This window comes from Vanessa cardui, chromosome 14 (assembly GCF_905220365.1).
Source record: "Vanessa cardui chromosome 14, ilVanCard2.1, whole genome shotgun sequence".
Classification (NCBI taxonomy): Eukaryota; Metazoa; Arthropoda; class Insecta; order Lepidoptera; family Nymphalidae; genus Vanessa; species Vanessa cardui.
Window position 1 is genome coordinate 1,308,974 of NC_061136.1, and position 20,671 is coordinate 1,329,644.

Below are 20,671 nucleotides of genomic sequence, written 5' to 3' on the forward strand. Positions count from 1 at the left end.
AAATAAAGTGAGATCTAATTTTAAATAACCATTAAGATGTTTGTGTATCCACAAATAAATATATCCTCAATAAGTTATACACGATAATAAATAGCAAGATTAATATACTTCGATATTAAATCCATAAAATTCGATGACATGAAGTATGAACGACGAGCGGGCCGAGCGGCCATGTTTGACTTTTACGGGTGCGTTCATAAAGCTGCATAAAGAATGATTATTATCAGTTTAAATTTTCCACCCCTATATAAATTGATAATAACAAGGTTAATAAAAATGTTATATAAAAAGCAAAAGAAATTGTATTTCCTTTACTTTTATTTAAATAATTTTTCTTTTCACATATAATCAGTACTATTTTATAATTATAACCTATAAGGAACACCCTTTCTCGACAGGTTCGCTAGTTCTCCAGGTATAATTATAATAAAAGGCTGTCACTACGTTCACATTGTGACAGTTTTATATATAGGTATTTTGAGATTTTTTACAAGCCTATTAAATTTACATCCTCAGATTATAGACACCTACAGAAACATGTAAGTACCAATACTAATATAACAAATGCTAAAATAACTTTGTCTTTTAGCCTACTTGTGTCAGTATTTTAAGGTTAAGCTAATGAGCCTTTTTTTTGTTTGCTTCCCCCACGTGATGGAAGGTGTGTGTGTGTATGTGGTGTGTGGGACTCCCCGGTTTCGTAGACGCCGAGTGCGCCCAGGTCCACCGAGTTTACCCACTAAAAAACCAGCGGTACCCTCTCCGTCTTTCGGTGGAAGCCACGGAATCGCTTGCGCATGCTACCGTGGCGCCGTAAGCTACTGAGACTAATTTTATGAAATTTGAACCAACAACAGGCTTGAATCCTCAATAATACATAGGCTACGTTTTTATACCTAATACCTGACCAATCCTTAAAACCCAAGTGAAGCCGGGAGCGAAAATTAGTATAATATTTTAACCTAAGATTAAAATCCTATATTCAGTTGTTGAAGTTTTTCAACGATCCAGTTCTCATAATGTTTTAATTCAATTATGAAAACTTAGGACTTTAATAATTAACTAAGTGATATAATCTTGAACCGTTTGGTTTAATTACTAATTTTATCAAATGCTTTTGAAATTCAATTTCAGCGGCATTTACAATTGTCAAAGCTTTGAAATCAATCTACTAACGAACAGAAGCGAAGATATTTTTTGAAATCTCCATTTTATTACAAAATAAATCCTTATTCAATGAAAAAGGCAATTTCGGTGAAAGTGATTGCTTAAAAGTGTTTGTATGAAACAGTGGACTCTTTCACAGACAAAATTATAATGAGATAAATATCAAAACTTTGTTATATATGTATAAGTACTACGACAATTAATCTACGAGAAAACATACCTACATTTCGTTCGCAAAATTTAGATGATCTGCAACTGATTGAAATTACAAATTACACAGATAATCTTCAATTAAAATGGCGTCCACGCGGCCTTAGGAGCTTATTCAACCACGCCGTCCCAGAGCGAATTGATGGATACACTGTTGCCGATACGAGCATTTTTGTTCATGATTTCTTTCATCACCAATCTCGTGATAAATCGTAACTCGAATTAAACAATTTTTTAATACTTGATTTGACACTTTAGTCTATTATTAAAATTCATGTCCTGTAAGGAGCTAAGATGGCCATGTAGTTAGAACGCGTGCATCTTAACCGATGATTTCAAGTACAAAACCAGGCCAGCACCACTGGCCACCATATTATATGCTTAATTTATGTTTACAATTCATCAAGATCGTAAGGATATCTGCACGTGTCTAATTTCAAGGAAATTTTGCCACATGTGTGTTCCACCTACCCGAATTAGAGCAGCGTGGTGTAAAATGTTCCGAACCTTCTCCTCACAGGGGGCTTTAGCCCAGCAGTGAGAAATTTACAAGCTTTTACTTTATGTCTTGTAAATGGTTGATAATTACGGTTTATTACGAAAATGTTTTTTTTTCGTGATGACATATCCAAAAGACAAAAGTTAATTTACACATTTCATAATAAGCAAACTGTGAAATAGTTATACTGTATAAATATGGTAAAATAATTTCGCTCTCGGGCATCCAGGGGAGAACGCGAAACATGTGATCTTTCATACAATTACGTTCGCAAACAATCCCTACGAGGAATACATATTATTTCTCTATTTCTCTTTATTATTTCTTTCATATCATGCGAGGTTCAACATCGTTCAAACACATATCATTTTATTCAATAAAGGAATGTCACATTTTCAGATGAAAACGTTTAATATGCGTCATTGTTTTCAAACTAAACATTTGTATGGAATATATTTTCGCTTAGAATGTTTTTTTTTTAATTCAATAAACTTTTGTACCCTTTATACGGACATATTTATTCACGTGCTATATAGGTTAAGGGATGTCATCGGTATCATTGTCATTTGTGAGTTTGAGCCCCCTGAGGGTAGGTTTTAGCAAATTAAATACAGTAATAGCACAAAGTACTTTATTTTGGTAGCGTTATGTATAATGTACTTGCTAAAAAGTTTATTTAGAATACTAAGTATCACTTTAAAGTTTGCATTGAAAGGACTCATATCATTAAAAAATGACCTCTCAATTTGAAGTTCATTAGCTCATACAGATTTTTCACGTTTTCTAATTAGATTATTTTTTTTACTTTCTTTTGTTTTATTTTAAATGATTGATTGTTATGCAGATTATTTAAGTTATATACACTATGTGTTGATGTATATGTGGTATATTAAAATAGTATAGTTAATTTTTATTTAATTTTTGGACGTACACCTCCTTACTATATGATTTATTTTTTATGAGTTGTTCATACTAGACAGTTGTGATAGAACGTAAACGAATGTAAAACGTGTTGATATTGATTTTGATTATTATTTCCGATTAAAGAAATATTACTTTTTAAAACGTTTACTCACTACACTCCCACATCTATATAAATTTATATTCAGAAGTAAGCAAAACCAAAACCCCAAAACCAATATCAAAACCTTAAAGACTTCTTACTGCTACTTGAATTTTGATTCAGCAGATTAAAAGCTATACTATTTTAATTATGTAATTTTGTCTACACTTTCTGTAAATATTTGCTCAAAATAATAATCTATGCACATTGCCATAGTATTCGAATCAGTCATTTTACAAATTAGATTAAATATATATATTCAATATCACTAAGCAGACATACCGTCTTCATCGCGACCTTTTATATTCCCATATATTATTTTCCCGCGCTTTCCGCGACATCTGTCATTCGAGTTGACAGAAGCATAAATACACAGATAATATATATTCATATGCAATCCGATACTAATTAATTTGTTATTATAGATCTGTGTACACTGCAGATCTAATTAGTGATTTTAATTAGAATATTATTTGCTACATATAAATATCAAATTTATCAGGCTTTGTGGGAAATAATAACGTCGAGTTATTAATTTTGAACCGAGGCAACCGAAGACAATTTGTTATAAAATTTAATCCTTCGTCCAAAATTAAATGCGTAAAAAAATTTAATCCGCCCCAAAGTCGCTTCATAACGAAGATAAGATTGGCTCAAACCAGCGCTATGTAATTTTAAATATTTGAAAGTATAACATCAAACAACACTTTTATCTCATAAAAAATTAACGAAACCCGCGGACATTGATAGAGCTATTTCTCACATAATTGTGACTAACGTTATAACAAACAAAATTAATATATTTGTATAAAAATACAATGAATACCAAACTTATAATTACACGACTGCCCAAAAAAGGAGTCTTGCCTTTAGGGTATGGTATACCATATATCCATTATTATCTATACACTCACATATCTCACATACGTACTATAGTACGTATGTGAGTGAATGAATGAATGGACAGAGTATAGATAATAATGGATATATGGGAGAGTGAGAATCATCTTATTTTATCCACTGAGAGGTATTGAAATAAATAAATTTATTTATTTTAAATAATAGTAGCTATGCCTAAACTTAATTAATGAATTACAAATATTCATACTTACCACTCCTTTTAAGCTTATTACGTGTTATAAGTAGGGATGACAATAGACCAAGGGGTCAGATTCGATTCTGTGACTTTTTACATCGCTAGGCGGGCCGTAAACCATTGCGCTATTGATACTTCACTTGGAACAGCCTTTTTGATTTCCAAGGCAAAAAGTTGTTTATGGTAAGTGACTAAAATCGATATTTTAATAAAAATAATACGATTCCGTATAGGTATTCAGTTAAAAGAAACTCGAAACTCACTCGAAATATCAATATTGACTACAATAATTATAAAATTTATAGAACACACATCAAATTGTAATATTCAAATCGAGTGAGATACGAAGCGAGTTCTTGCAGAATCGGACTGCGGGGAAAGCGATATTATGAAACGATGTGATAATGTAGAATTGGTTTAATAAAGTTTTACGCATGAACAGCACGCTGTATAGTCAATGAGGCGGAGCCTTTGATAAGCGGGATTATATACTACACATACATACACACAAATGAATACGCATCTATATAAAACATACAATAGCTAGATTTTCAACCGACTTCAAAAAGGAGAAGGTTATCAATTTGTTTGTATATTTCTTTTTTTTTTAGGTTTATTCCTCATAACTTTTCGGTCTACCCAGACCGATTTTGATATATATATATTTTTTTTTGTTTGAAAGGTAGTGCTTTCCTTGTGGTCCCATTTTATCCTTTTATCCCGTTCTGATGATGGTATCCTTATGAAAACGACACCGGCTCAAAATATAACAATAACTATAACTACATTATTATAATCGTAAATCGACTTTTAAGTATTTTAAAATTTTTCATTTCATTTTACTTAGGAGGACTCTAAATAATATTTTGTATACGCAATTTTTTTTATTACTTTTTAGTGCATATTCATTTGTTTTAAAATAGTGTTTTGTTTGAAGTCGGTTTTTCTTTTTGTTAAAATGTTTATTACTTTATATACTTTTAATATTTGTCTGGAATATAACGTGTTATAAGAAACTGTGATGCAAAAATATATTTACTACAAGTGAAACCTTTATTAAATAGACAAAAATATTTTATTAACATAAAAATTAATAACATTAAATGCTTAAATATGTATATACATGAACAAATACTAGTTCCTGTATAAATCTTGACCGCGTTGAATGGTGGCAGGAATTCTAGCAGCATTTCCCCGTTGATTCTCAATTCCGATGCACTGGGCATAAATATTTAAAAAAAGCGTTTATAATATTAAATTGGTATAAAATATTTTAAAATATGTATCTTTCATCTGTTTGCACGTATTACACTACTTATGTATATAATTGCTATTACAGTCTGCTACATAATATGTTCGTTAGCAAGAGTTCTATCTTAAATACCAAGGGCTCTTTAAAACAAAAAATATTTGATACGGCAACTTCGAAAACAGAAGAACCATATCAAGTTTCATTATTAACGATCAAATCCGTATCCTGTGAAGAATGTTTGTTAATGTGTGTGTTTAGTCCATTAAGTTGTAAATATTTTTGTGATCGCTCTTATTTGTTTTAATAATAATGTTATATGTAATTATTTATTATTGTATTGTTTTAGCTTATGGGTTAACATATACTCTATTACCATTGTGCCCTTTAAATTACATTAAATCTGCCATCTCAACTGGACGGGTCAATCTCCAACGTATCTTCTCCATAGCGTGTGACATTGACGAAATAGTCTGTGCCCTCTCGGCACAAATAAAAGCCATAATGAAAAAGAGATATCCGTATCTTCTTAAAAATAAATATACAAGCGACTCCTAAAGCATACATTTGATATAAATTATTTAAGACTTTTGACACAAATATAGAGTGATTCGTTATTTTGGAATAACATTTCAATGGGGATAGAACTCAATTTAAATATTTATATTAATTTATTGATTAAACCCAGTTTGTTTTGAATCGAACATGTGAGTAAGTATGAGATCTCCTTCGTTATATTTTATATGAGAAAAATGAACCAGTAATTTATACATTATTTTTTGTAATAAAACGAATAACATAAAGATAATAAAATGTCCATGGCGCAAGTGAAACAATACATAAATAACTATAATAATGTCGATATTGTTTATACGCTAATTGCTGGACACAGGACTCTCGGCATGAGAAGGGTTAGGGCATAGTCCAAGCCGGCCCGGGGCTGGTTGGAATCGATTGAAATCCTTTTTAATTTCACTTCTTTAGTTCTAGAACTCTCAGTCTTCCAAAATTTCCCACAATGATTTTTTCCATTAAAGCCAAGGAACAATAACTAGTTAAAAAAGAGTAACTACTGAGTTTCTTGCCGGTTCTTCTCGCTAAATCTACTTTCCGAATCGGTGGTATCTTCACTTAATTGTAAAATGACCATTCAAAGGTAAAAGCCTACTTGAATAAAGTTTATTTTGATTTGATTTGATTTGAGTGACTAATGATAACTTAAAAAATCAGAGGTGAAAAGGTCTATAAGATCAATATATCATCGTAAACAATAACTGAACAAGGTTCTGAGCTGCACGTGGAATTCAGTAATACGAAAAACTCAAAGCAATTGTATATATTTTAATGAAATTACAATCAAGAGAATCACAATAACCTATTTAAAATGTCAAGCTAAAAATAAATGTTTGACGTCGAAATAAGGAAAAAAAAACGTTTGTAATAATGAAACGAAAATTTTTTGGAGGATTAAATCAAGGTATTTTTTATTTTTATTTTTTATTTTTACCATTCAAATTTACGACAATAAGTAGCTGAGATATTTAATAAAACGATAACGCATTCTTTATAATTAGAATTGACAGGAGTACAGTAGTTCGGTCAAATTTTATATATGAAGTGCCTGTCGGTAAGAATTCATGGTTGTACGCAATTTTGATCCGTGTATTCAATAGATTTCATAATTAATTAAGTCAAAGTCGTATATCACATTTTAACATTTCACGCTGCGGTATGGTGTTCTGCGGATAGTTTCGAAAATAATCTCAACAGTTAACTGTATAATTACATACGATAAAAAAAAAAAACATTTCATTAATAAATTATTCTTGGGTCTCGTGTACAATTTTATGTCAGTTTTTTGTTGCAAAAAGGAGCAACTACTGTATTTCTTGCATGTTAGAATCTCTCTTGGTAGAATCCACATTGCAAACCGATAAAAAATATATTTTGGCTGAAATCTGTAGGTGTTATTTGAGAAAACTTACATATATTTATATAACTCCATTGCCATTATCTTTGAGGGTAAGTTTAATGACGTCTCGCACTCGCTCTCGCGGGAGACGATAAAAGGTAATGAGGCATTTAACAAGCACGTGACTCGCTCGAAAAGGCTTATCAGAAAAATATATCGGTATACCGAATGAATGGAACAGTCATTATCAGTTACGCTAACCTTAATGTTTGGAGAAGAAAATTGTGTGAATATATTTTGTTTATTTCTCTTTAAGCAATGCACGTGTAAAATTTTACATACAGCGTTATGCAACACAATATTTCTTTTTGTTGTTTGGAAACTAGGCGGGCTTAAGCATAACTCGCTTCAGTTATATCACAATTCGGATTTAAAAACGTACAGAGCAAACGCACTAAAATAAATTTTTATTCAATTGAATTGAAAAAAAAATGCAACGTCAATTTTTATTTAATTTTCTTTTTTTGCATCACTCAGTCACACGCAATGATGTTCTAGTAAATTTATTTTATTTTTAGTTTATTAGAATATCATTGGTCACATGTCAGTCACATGTCACAAAAATAAATTATAAATTGCACGATCAAGTTTATTCAAGTTTATATAAATAAAGATTAGCTTTTGTCCTTGGGGTTTTAAATAAACACTAATAAATCACAATTTAAAATGGCTTCCATGTAAAGCATTACTTCGTGGAAGCGAGATAACGACTACTTCGAGCGTAATGCCACACTTGCTCTAGAAATTGTCTATTTCTTAAATCTAGTTGGTCGTATAACAAATGGTTTAGAAATACATTTCTACACTCCTTTTAAATATTTGAAACCTACTATTATTGTTATATTATAGTCTTATAAATTATTATGTAAAAAAAATAGTCCTATGGCCCTATGCATAGATACCTTGTAGCGCATTACATTAAAAAAAAAGGGCGCGATGGTCTGTCAGTTCTATCACAGTATTGGGTTTACTTTTTGGTGCGAAGTATTCGTGCTTCGGAGTTACAATTTTGGATTAATTTAAAGTAATTAATGTTATTGTTGATTTTCTTTTGTTATTACAAAGTGAGTTAGACCATTACTCTATTCTCTTAAAGAATTAACTTCACTTCAGTTCGGTAAGAATAGTTAATTTTTTTTTGTTTATGTGTAGGCAATGTTGTTGTAGTGAACAGATATGTCATTAACGCGCAAAAAGTGAAGACTAGAAAACGTCCTAATTGGGACGTTTGCCTTTAGTCGTTTTCATCATAATTATGCCAGTAATACGTTATAATACATCATAATTATGTAGTACTACGTTTTGCGAAATTAAAACATCTAGATATCCCTTTTACTTATTGTTTTTATCAAGCTATCCTTTTTACTTGTAACGAAATGTAAAATAAGCGGTCCCCGGCGCGGCACACTTTTTTCTGTTGTTTAGTATGGGTAAAACATATCTGTTTATTAGAATATCATTGTGTGTAGGTATGTAATTTTATTGCTGTGATATAAGGAATCAGTGGCGTAGCTATCGTGGCGGCCCTCTAAACTAAACCTTAAGCTTCTGAAGCTAAAAAATCACAACCCTGCGCATAAGATTATTTGGTATCTATAATTTTAAAGGATAATTATTAGTTAAAGAGGGATGGTAAAGAGGAGTTGAGGGCCCGATTCTTTTTCTATGCACCGGGGCCCTACCTCACCTAGCTACGCCACGGTAAGGAATGGTTAATATTTCTGACTCGGTGGTAACCATTTACCACCTATAAGCCCATTTGTACGACCACCTACCTATTACACTAATAACTTGTGAAAACAACAGACGATTCAGCAACATTTATTACATTTACGTTAATCTAGAACACAATGTAGATTTAACATTTTAAAAAAATTCCCGTTTTAACATTTCAATTTTCATTTAACAAAAATATTCGACAGATTCTGTTGAAAAAATTTAATTATCCCAGTGCACTGTGACAACGGGAAAAATGGCGGAGTTTGGACGCCGCAGGCAGAAACTTTTTTAACGTCATATATAAAAATACCAATATTGTAAAGATAATTTATCGCCGCTGCGCAAAATGAAAAGCGTGATATAGTGTTTGCTTGTATTTATATTGCTTATTTTTTGAGTACAAATATTTAGATTTATTATTAAGTATTATACCTGCAATACTTTTTTACCCTGACTAAAGTTTTTTATTCATATGAATTGAATTTAAATTCCATTGGAATACGTTCGATATTTAAAAATTACAAATAGTGTTTCCTGCGAAATAATTACGCGATATACCTGATAATTAAAATTTGGTAATAAAATGTTCCCTATTGAAATATTCACCAATTTTTGTGTTCATATATTTCCAACAACACCACATTATTTCGCTTATCATAGACAAATACAAACTATAAAAAAGTTTCGTCAACAACATGTGTGGACAACATCATCTAAGGCATCCATAAAAAGGATAATTTTTAAAATGTGAAGTAAAAACTATTATAATATTATTTTACCGTTTTCAACGAAGAAGAATAACACACTGAACCGATATTGGATATATTTAAAGCACAATGTTATCAATTTTTAAACGTCTAGTAGATTTAGAGATATAGTCGGAACAGAAAACATTTATTCCGCAGCGCCAATGCTAAACGATCCGCACCAACGGAATCACCTTATTGAAAACATCGGAAGTCGCCGACATATTGTTTATGCACGTGCATTTCATTCAATTTATTTCAAACGTTCGTATTTGAATTTAAATAAACCTTGAGTACATTTAATAGTATTTTATGAATAGTGACTTTGTATTTTGAAATGTTGAAAAAGAGTACTGAGTTTCTTGGCGATTGTTCTCGCTAGAATCTACATTCCGAACCGGTGGTAGCTTGACTTAATATAGTTTGTTAATTGACGATTCAAAATTGCTTGTAAAAGCCTTCTTGAATAAATTATATTTTGATTATGAGTACGTTTAAGAATGTAATAATAATATATAATAATATACTAGCTTCTCCCCGTGGATTAGCCCGTGTCTCAGAAGAGCTATTGTCTTAAGTTTTAGGTATTTTTAAGAATGAAAGCCTATATTCTGCTCAAACAATAATATCTCTATATCAAATTTCATTCAGATTCGTTTTGCCGTGCTGACATGATCGTACAATCAATCCATCCAAATTTTCGTAATGATAGTATTAGTAAAATTTATTGTATATTTAAATACGTATTTTATAAATATAAACCGCACGACTAATAATTACAAACCATCATAACATCAGTACTATTTCCACCGTACGATCCCTATCTAGTTACTATGGTAATTTTATACTAACGTGAGACATCAGTATCTAAATTTGCATTAATATTATATTTACTATATAGTTTTCGTCCGCGGATTTGTCTGCGTTTAATGTCGGTTAATAATTATTCAAACATTATCTTTATAAATTATAGTCTTTCTGATCCTCATTTTAGTAGATTTTGCGTTAACGAGTATAAGCATCTATCCTGTTGACAATATGTTAGTAAGGATTTCAGGCGATATGAAAAAGTTTTATTACCGTGATTCCAAATTACATGCTCTTTTGTGTGGAGAAGTCAAGTAAACAAGGAAGTAGAGAACGCAAACAGGAGATCGCCGTAACTCCCTATTCTCTTCTTAATGGTTAACTAATACTATATAATGGTATTTTTTAAATTTTGAAAAAGAGTAACTACTTAGTTTCTTGCCGGTTCTTCTCGGTAGAATCTACTTTCTGAACCGGTGGTAGCTTCACTTCATTGTAAAATGACGATTCAAAAGTGCTTGTAAAAGCCTACTTGAATAAAGTTTATTTTGATTTTGATTTTTGATTCCATACACTTCGCTGCTATATGGTATTATTATAATAAAAAAATACTACTTTATTAGTGTTTTTATTGAATTATAAATACTTTGAATAACCATCAATTTCTATATCTGACTTCTACCAGACATGCCTGTAATTGCATTATTTTTTTTATTTAAGAACTGTCCGACGTAACCAACAAATTGGAATTTAAGTTGTACACAATTTCGTGCCAAGAAGTACAAACCAATAGATCTTCAAAACCCTCAGTGCCAATTATAGGTACTAAAGTTTTGAACTTGATGAAACTTGGCAGTAAATATAATTGTTTGGTGGTACTTGCAAGTACGTCTGGATAATTACCATACACTCATAATATATTCTATCATCAAGAAACGATACTTAGTATCCTTGTGTTACAGTTGAACGGGTGAGTCAGTGTAGCTAAAGGCACAGGGGAAGTAATCTTAGTTTCCAAGTCTACTTGCAAATTTCCAATGCAAGGAATTGTTGAAATTTCTCACAGCGTCAATGTATATGTTCAGTGGTGACCACTTACAAAAAGATGAAGAATTTTCTCATCTCCTGTCATAAAAAACCCCATTCGACATTTTCTCAATAAAATCGGCAAAACTCTTATAACACAAAATAAATCCCGACTTTGTTATCGTTTAAAACCCCTTCCATGGTTCGTTGCGCAGGAATCCCATTAATGCAAAGGTCCAATGTCGACGCCATATTGATTTTGTGAGTACAGCTCACGCGCTAAATATATTTCAAGCTTTTATTTAACTTGCAATATAAGTATGTACGGGTGAACTCTTGCAACTCAATTTAGAAGATATCTTTAACCGATTGTCCTGAAATTTTGTATTCACGTTCTGTTTCGATGACAATGTATGGTATGTGACGTTATTCTAAATCCTGCATGGCGAAACATCCAAGATGGCGGAAAACATTTTTTTTAATTAATTCCTACAATATCGGTATGATATGAAAGGGCTTGTTGAAAATAAGTCAAAAACAAAGTGATGTCTCTGTAAACCAAAATGGCGGAGTAAGTTTTTAGTTCATGCCTGTAATATAGGTATCAAATGCAAAGTTATGTCTCTTTAAACCAAAATGGCTGAGTAAGTTTTTAGTTCATGCCTGTAATATAGGTATCAAATGAAAGGACTTACTGAGATTGCGAATGTGAGTTTAATTACTGAAAAAGTAAACAAGGAATTGAAAATAAAAAAGAACCTTTCATTTATATGCGTTGAGAAAAAAAATTACATACTTTTATGGTTAACTTATATCGTTATTTCTTCAGATATCTTAACTTGCTACGAAACGATTGAGTCTAGGCCGTTTTAAGTACCTATCATTAAACAAATTTAATACAAGTAACTAAAGCCGATTCCAATCGAAGCAGGAATGAAGATTAACAAACCTTATTCTTACGAAGTTCATGTAGGTTACAAATAACTTAGCTATTATATCTTTATTTATAAAATAACAAGATTGTACTTACTACTTCTTACATCCACTTTCATTCCAAAATTTTGATAACACTTTCGGCGATTTGCATTCGCCTTTGAATTTGTATTAGCTTATTGTTGCGTCGCTATTGTGTATATAGCGCTCCATTTAACGTAAAATACAGAATACTTAATATTAATAACGTTTGGCAAATACTATACATATATTTAAATGTTCTTTATTATTAAATGCATTAATATATACAAATATGAACAAAAACTAGTTACTGTATAAGTCTTAACCGCGTGGAATGGTGGCAAGAATGCTAGCAGCCCCGTTGAATCGCAATTCCGATCCTCTGGGCAAAAAACGAACCAGCCCTCCTGTCACCAGTGGAGGCAATGAGGATATGTGTTAAACTTTATTATTTAGTTTTATTTGAAAACATCAAACTATTATTGTGAACATTAATTTGTTTATTTTTTTTTTCAAGTACGTTAAGTTATATTTACTCTCACGTTTTAAATGTTGAGATTAAATATAACTTAGCTATCTTTTAATTTAATAAAATCTAATTTCTTGTTACACAGTACCTGATCTTTATCAAAACAAAGGACGTATCGTATTAATTTAATTGAACCCCGCTGGGTACCGCCCAAATATTTCAATTTGAAAGCATATTCATTGAAATTTATTATTATAACCCAAATGTACTTTGATACAGTTGTATATATATTTAGATAAAGAAATGTAAGCATATATGACCTTAAAGAATAGAAACGGCCAAAAAATTGATGGTCATAAAGCCATGAGCCATCATTACTTCTGATTTTCCATAACACAAGTGCTTCAGCTACTTACATTGGGATCAGAGTAATGAATGTGATGTCGTCTCATATTTATTATTATTCATTATTTTGTTTACAGCTCTCAAATAATGCAAATACATAATCACGGTTTTTAATAAGCAAATGATTTCTCCAATTGAAATTAATTGTGTTTTAAATGGAAAGGGTTTTTTGGCATACCATTATAAAATTAAATCGAATATATTTTATTCAAGTCAAACCGTTAATATTTTAACTCTACCACAGTTTCGGAAAGCAGCTTCATGCAATTTGAAACGGGAAGAAACTCGCATAGTTGCTCTTTCAAAACAAACCGGATTTAAAATAAGCTTAGCTAAGCTTATCCACAATTAGTTTTTGATCAATTCCGAGGATTAGTTAGACTTTAAATCTATCTCGATATATACGTATAGTGTACCATTATCACTGTCATTACGTAGTATAAAACAAAGTCGCTTACCGCTCTCAGAACCTATGTATGCTTAGACCTTTAAAATTACGCAATGGATTTTGGTGCGGTTTTTTTTTTAATAAATTGAGTAATTCGAGAGGAAAGTTTTTATATATAATACATGGACAATATAGTTAAGAAACCCTGATAATTGTAGATGTTTCTAATGTGATGTCGTAAATAAACAAATTCTGTTGTATATTCAGTATCAGTATTGCACCGTATTGAAACCAGGGCGGGTAACTAACTATAAAAATAAAGTTATATATATTTAGCATATGAAAATGCAGTTGTGTTTGTCCAGTTTCAATCCGACAATCTTCGATTTAGAATCACCGTGTCAGAATATTTATGTTTAAGAAAAAACAAATTAATTATGTATAATGATCGTGACAAGACATATCCACAGTGGATAAGAATGGAAGATACCTGATGACAATGACCTCCTATTTAGCGATTTTTTATATCTTGGTGGTATTTTCTCTAGTTTTGATCGCATAATTATTAGGCTAAGTATAGGCTGTAGTGGGAAAGACTGTCATTTGAGTCTCAATCTCGGTATGGGTCGAAAACACAACACTAAGGAGAGCATCTATTAAAACTGAAATATCTTACTGTTTTTGTCAAAATACTACGACTATTTTTTACTAGTTCCATTGTTATTATTTAATACCAAAATAATTAATTTTGGAGTTAAATCCAGCACGCTGCTCCACGGTGGATTATTGGAAATGTAGGTAGGGAACATAATTTAATTGAAATGAGACACATGCAGGTTTCCTTGCGATGTTTTCCTTAATCGCCGAACACAAGATTAATTTATAATTCATTAATTTTAACACAAATTAAAACATGGAAATTCAATCCATTGGTTACAGAGTCGAGATGGCCCAGTAAGTCAAGATGGCCCAGTGGTTAGAACGCGTTCATCTTAACCGATGTTTGCAGGTTCAAACCCAGGCAAGCCCCGCTGATTCATGTGCTTAATTTGTCTTTATAATTAATTTCGTGCTCAGCGGTGGAGGAAAACATCGTGAGGAAACCTGCATGTGACAAATTTCATAGAAATTCTGCCGCATGTATTCCACCAACCCGCATTGGAACTACGTGGTGGAATATGTTCCAAAGATTCTCCTCAAAGGGAGAGGAGGCCTTTAGCTTAGCAATGGGAATTTACAGGCTGTTGTTGTTAATGGTTACACGTTATAATAAGCGTTCTGATAAATGGTGGTGTGTTGACCACCTAAGGTATGGTTAATATTTCTTACAGTGCCAATGTCTGTGAGCAGTGGTTACCACGCACCATCAGGTGGACCATTACCAGTCTACGAATTGACAAGAAATAAAAATAGGTATTAAAAAATCAGCTATGTACATATATGATCTCCGTGATGTAGGAAAACTTCGTGAGAAACCCAGCTTACAATTCTGCAACACAAATGTAATAAATCTTTTATATTATAGGATTAATTAGGTTTATCTTAATTTTACTTTAAATTGGTCGGATATTTATTGAACCAAGCACAGTCCCATTATCGGACCACGAACTTGTGGAATTCATGTACCCACAATGCATTATTGCGTTAAGTGCACTATTGTTTATATAAATTAGAAATAAATAATTTGTTATTTACGCTTATTAATATCACCCTAGGTAACTAAAGAAAATCAAGATTATTTTTTCATTAACAATAGACAAAAAAAGTGCAATAAACCTCTTTTAATGTATACAATTAAATGTCAAAAGTATATGATACGACAACAATTTGCCGCAAGAAATGTCATAAGTAACAATTTAAGATTTGAGTGTAATAAAACTATTAACACAACATTAATTTATGTCACTATATTAATTTACCAATCAATACGTATATTATTTATTCCCTTATTGTATATAATTTTATCCTTTGACCGCCCATCCACGAATGTAGCTTTCTTCTGCCCTGCCCGTTCAAAATCCACCGCTTTTTGTTTTTCTCGTGCCAGGCAGTACCAGCTCGCCGCACCACTCCACGAGAGGAAGTGACGGGAGTCCCACTATACTGTGTCAATAACCGAATTAATAATTATACTAACAAAGTTATTTCAAATAAAAACGTATTTAAAAATGAAAACCGTACTAAAAATTATTATTTCAATTCAAATTATATAAGTATATTTAGAAAAATCATGACAAAAGGGTAATAAAAAGTTACGCTAAATTTATAAACCGTGTGTATTCTTAAGCTCTTTCACTTGATGGCCTTGATGGTATACATTTGGGATTTCAGGTACAAATTTGTTTGTAATTTGAATGTAACCAAATCGCCTCCCGGCTATCCAAGATTAACTCTTGCTGGGATGATGATTTCAATACTGCACAAAGCATCAGCATCACTACTGCTCTGCAAATTGTGATATGTTACGAGAACAACATTAGCCTTCAATACGGTGTTATGACATTTGATTCCATATCATAATTTATATCACATTACTATTGCACCATTCCATTACCATCCCGAACTACTGATATTACAGATATTATAAATTAAATAGACCCTTTCTAAATAGGTTCAAGTTTTGACGATAAAACATTTATAAAACTTAAAATTATATTAGATACATTGAAGGAAGATCAAAATAATTTTCATGTACTTGTTCGTAAAGCTTTTTTTTAATCGTATTCGCCCACAAACAAATAGGACCATTATGGTAAGGTCACAAATGCCCATTAATTGCGTGGTATAACATCTTCAAATGGAAAAACTTATACTGGTGCGCCCCGAGATGAGAGCAGTACTTCATGTGAGGCCGAATTTGGTCCTTGTGTAGTTTTAGCCGATGGACCAACGTGAAGTACCGTCTTGCTTTGCCTTTTTGATGTCAATTTAGCTTTACCTAATTGAACAACCAACCCTCTGAACTAGACGAGGTACGAGAAATTCATTCTTTCAGAGTCCTTTACGTTTAAGGGAAGAAAACGAGTTCATATTTTATATTTTATAATAGGAAAGTCCAAACATATTACCGAATAAAACGCCTGTTGATTATGATAACATACTGTGCTTCGTCTACTGTTTATAATTCATTCAAAAATGACGTCATTGATTTGTTTTAGCTCAAAACAATCGGTACAAAGACAATGTGCTGTCGCCCACGTTAGTCCCTGATCCATTCAATGAGAATATACTGCCTCAATTTTCATTGAAATATGTTTTTTTATTGTTTTGAATACGATTCAGGAATAGATTTCAAATAGAATTGGTTTAAAAATACTCCAAAAACCTAGTAAACCATTTCAAAAACTTGTCTTTCCGTCAGTTCATTAAAAAATGCATGTTTCGAGTTCCATTATTTGGTACACTATATCTTTTTGCCTTTCTGTAGGTCATCTCTAATTATAATTTATATTTGTAATGTGTCTCTGTATTATGTAAACCTGTTTTGTCTACCTTAACTTTTCAATAATGAATAACGTGAAATTAGAAATTAATCTATTAAAATTATCACATTGACTGAAAAAAGCCCTGAGTAGCTTTATACCAATGATGCAGCCAAATTGTCTATGTATCGAATATATCATTAGATCAAAGCTCATCACTTGGAAGAAGTGCATTCTGTATAAGGTTTGAACCTATAATGACCTATTTCGATAATTTGTTATCAATATGCATGTTATTTGCATGTATACAGTAAAGTAACAGTAACAGTCTGTAAATTTTCCACTGCTGGGCTAAGACCTCCTCTCCCATTAAGCAGAGGGTTTGGAACATATTCCACCACGCTGTTCCAATGCGGGTTTGTGGAATACACATGTGGCAGAATTTCAATGAAATAAGACAAATGCAGGTTTCCTAGCGATGTGTTCCTTCACTGCCGAGCACGAGATGAATTATAAACACAAATTGAGCACACATATATAGTAGTGCTCGCCTGGGTTTGACCCCGAAATCATCGGGTAAGATGCACGCGTTCAACCCACTGGGCCATCTCAGCTCTTTTTGCATATATAACGATTTAGTATTTGTTTCGTAAGGGTGTTTTGTTGCTTTTATTCACAGGATCGTTCGGGCTTAAATATTTTGACGCTCTGTCTCAATTTACATTCATTGTGCGCTTATATATTAACTCTGCGGTGACAGTGACAAATTGCCAGAATGAAATGGCCCTCAATACGACCACGTTACGTCTATTTGGTTTACCGCAAATGCATACATTGAAGGACAATTGTTTAATCAGTTCAGAAAACAAGTAGAATTTTTAAAAAACATCGATAACTTCCTGATTTTCTGCCGCCGAACACAAATACTTTGTACTATTGTATTCTGGTTACAGGTGAGTGAGTCGTAACATTTTGGTTACAAAGGGGAAAGCATTGGCGGTGTAAGTAATGGTAAATACTTCTTTTAGCTTGCCGCTATTGTATGGTAAAGAATTATATGTTTATGGAATCATCGTAATTTACCATTACCGTTGTAGTAATCCTTGGAAGTTCTATTAAATTGTTCCAATTAAAAAATTATTAATTTAAGAGAGCGGAAATATTACTGGCTAGTTATGGAGCAGAAAGAAAATTAGATAAAATTATCGACAGACACCAATTCTCTACTTAACTATATATTATACTATTTGATGTAAAAAAAATATTTAAATATTCTCATCATTTTGATCGATTGCACACCTTAGGAATGAAGCGATCGCCTCCTGGCTATTTAATTTAATTTAAATTGTTTATATAATATATGAGACAAAAAAACCCGCCGAGTTTCTTTCGCCAGTTATTCTCAGGTCAGGGTATTTTCTTTTCCGAACCGTAATACTTCTATATTGAATAAAGCAATTTGAGTTTGCCACCAAATAAAGATGTATATGTATATGAACTTACAGTTTCGAAATCAAAAAAAATTTGAAATTCGAAAAAAAAACTTTTGAATAAACACGAAGTTTCGCGGGTGTCCCGCTGGTATTAAATAGATTAACCTGAAAAAATCTAGAGGGTTCTTTAAATCATTAACCCCATGATCTTGAATGTTGACCCTTCCAAGGTCAGAGACTATCCTTAAACGACTCGAGGGACGAAACTAATAAAGTGGACTTCGGACTAATTGCAGTATAAATTAGTTACGGCGAGTTGTACTCTAGGAGCTATTTACTTAACGGCGACGGTGAGCGTTCCGCAAACAGGAAAGTGAAAGAAATAATAGAAAAACTGTTTTCGCACACACTTTCACGCCATTTTATTGTTTGTCATTGGTATGTCTTATTTTTAATATTTTAGTGTTTTATTTTGTGAAATACAATATGTTTAAGGTTTATTTATACAAATTTCATATGCAATATACATAAGAGCCTCCGTTAGAAGTCGTAGATATCATTTTCATTGACTTGGAATATATCTTTGAAGGGATATTACTTGTCTTTTTTATGGCATAGGTTGGCGGACGAACATATGGGTCACATGATGGTAAGTGGTCACCATCCCCCATAGGCAATGACGCTGTAAGAAATATTAACTATTCCTTACACCGTCAATGTACCAACAACCCTGGGAACTAAGATGCTATGTCCCTAGCGCCTGTAGGTGCACTGGCTCACTCACCCTTCAAACCGGAACACAACAATACTGAGTACTATTATTTGGCGGTAGAATAACTGATAAGTGGGTGGTATCTACCCAGACGGGCTTGTACAAAGCCTTACCGCCAAGTAAAGTTCTCTTCGAGTAGTGTTGTCTTAAATTTTCGCGATTATTACACATTTAAATAACATAGGTAGACTGACCTACCCGTGACCACGAACGCTGTAAAGTGCTGTAGACTGACCTACCCGTGACCACGAACACTGTAAAGTGCTCGAAACGTCGGGATGCCAAAAATAATTAATATACGCGATTCAAATCCGGTATAACTAGTTTTATTTAAATTGTCTTCGAGTATTTGAATATATTATATTTAATTTTGATAAATATATACGTCATTAATTATACCGTCCCATATCATTTTTATTTATGTAAAATAAGAATTCAGTGTGCCGAAGTACCACTACCACTGCAACACAAGCATTAAGAAATACATATATTGTTATGTCCTTTGTGTTAGTTACACTAGTCCACTCACCTTTGAAACTGAAAAAAAACAATACCAAGTGTCGCTGTTTGGTGATTGAATATATGATTAATGAGTTTTGAGAAAAGCGACGGGTTTGCACCACATCTTAGCACTAATGAAATGCAGCATGTATATTAATCAAACTAAATATTGCTTTATAGCCAAACATAAAGACACTAGTAGCTATCTCTTAGACTACTACTAGTTTCGTACTAGAAGATAGGGCAGTTCCGAGTTTGTAATTAGTTTACTCAGAACAACCCCAAGCGATTCAAAGTTTATTTCATGGGACGCGATAAATCACCCTTGAGAACACGTCTTGGGTATTGATACGGTACATACTATGTATTCTGATCAGCTACATCTTTGTATGTGTGTAATCTTCTCTACGTGTAACTGAATTCCTTCTGAGCCATTGAAATGATTGCGACGAAGGCTTATCTATATTTAAGTGGTTTCCAGAATTGTTAAGCTTCATTTGAGCTGAATGATCATTCACTCACACTCTCACTCCAGTGTAACTGACATAAAATTTATAATTTTTCTTACAGTGCCATTGTCTAGATTTCTTTGAGAGATTGTTCAGGCGGACATGGCCAATGAGGATATTATCAGATGATCATCCGTTTCATCAAACAATCATGTGTTTCCATGATGTGATCCAAAATATGATCATGAACCTTAAAAAGTGAATTGTTCTACGAAATTTCTAGGACTTCTCATGGTACCGGCAAAAACGGTAGAAATAGATAAA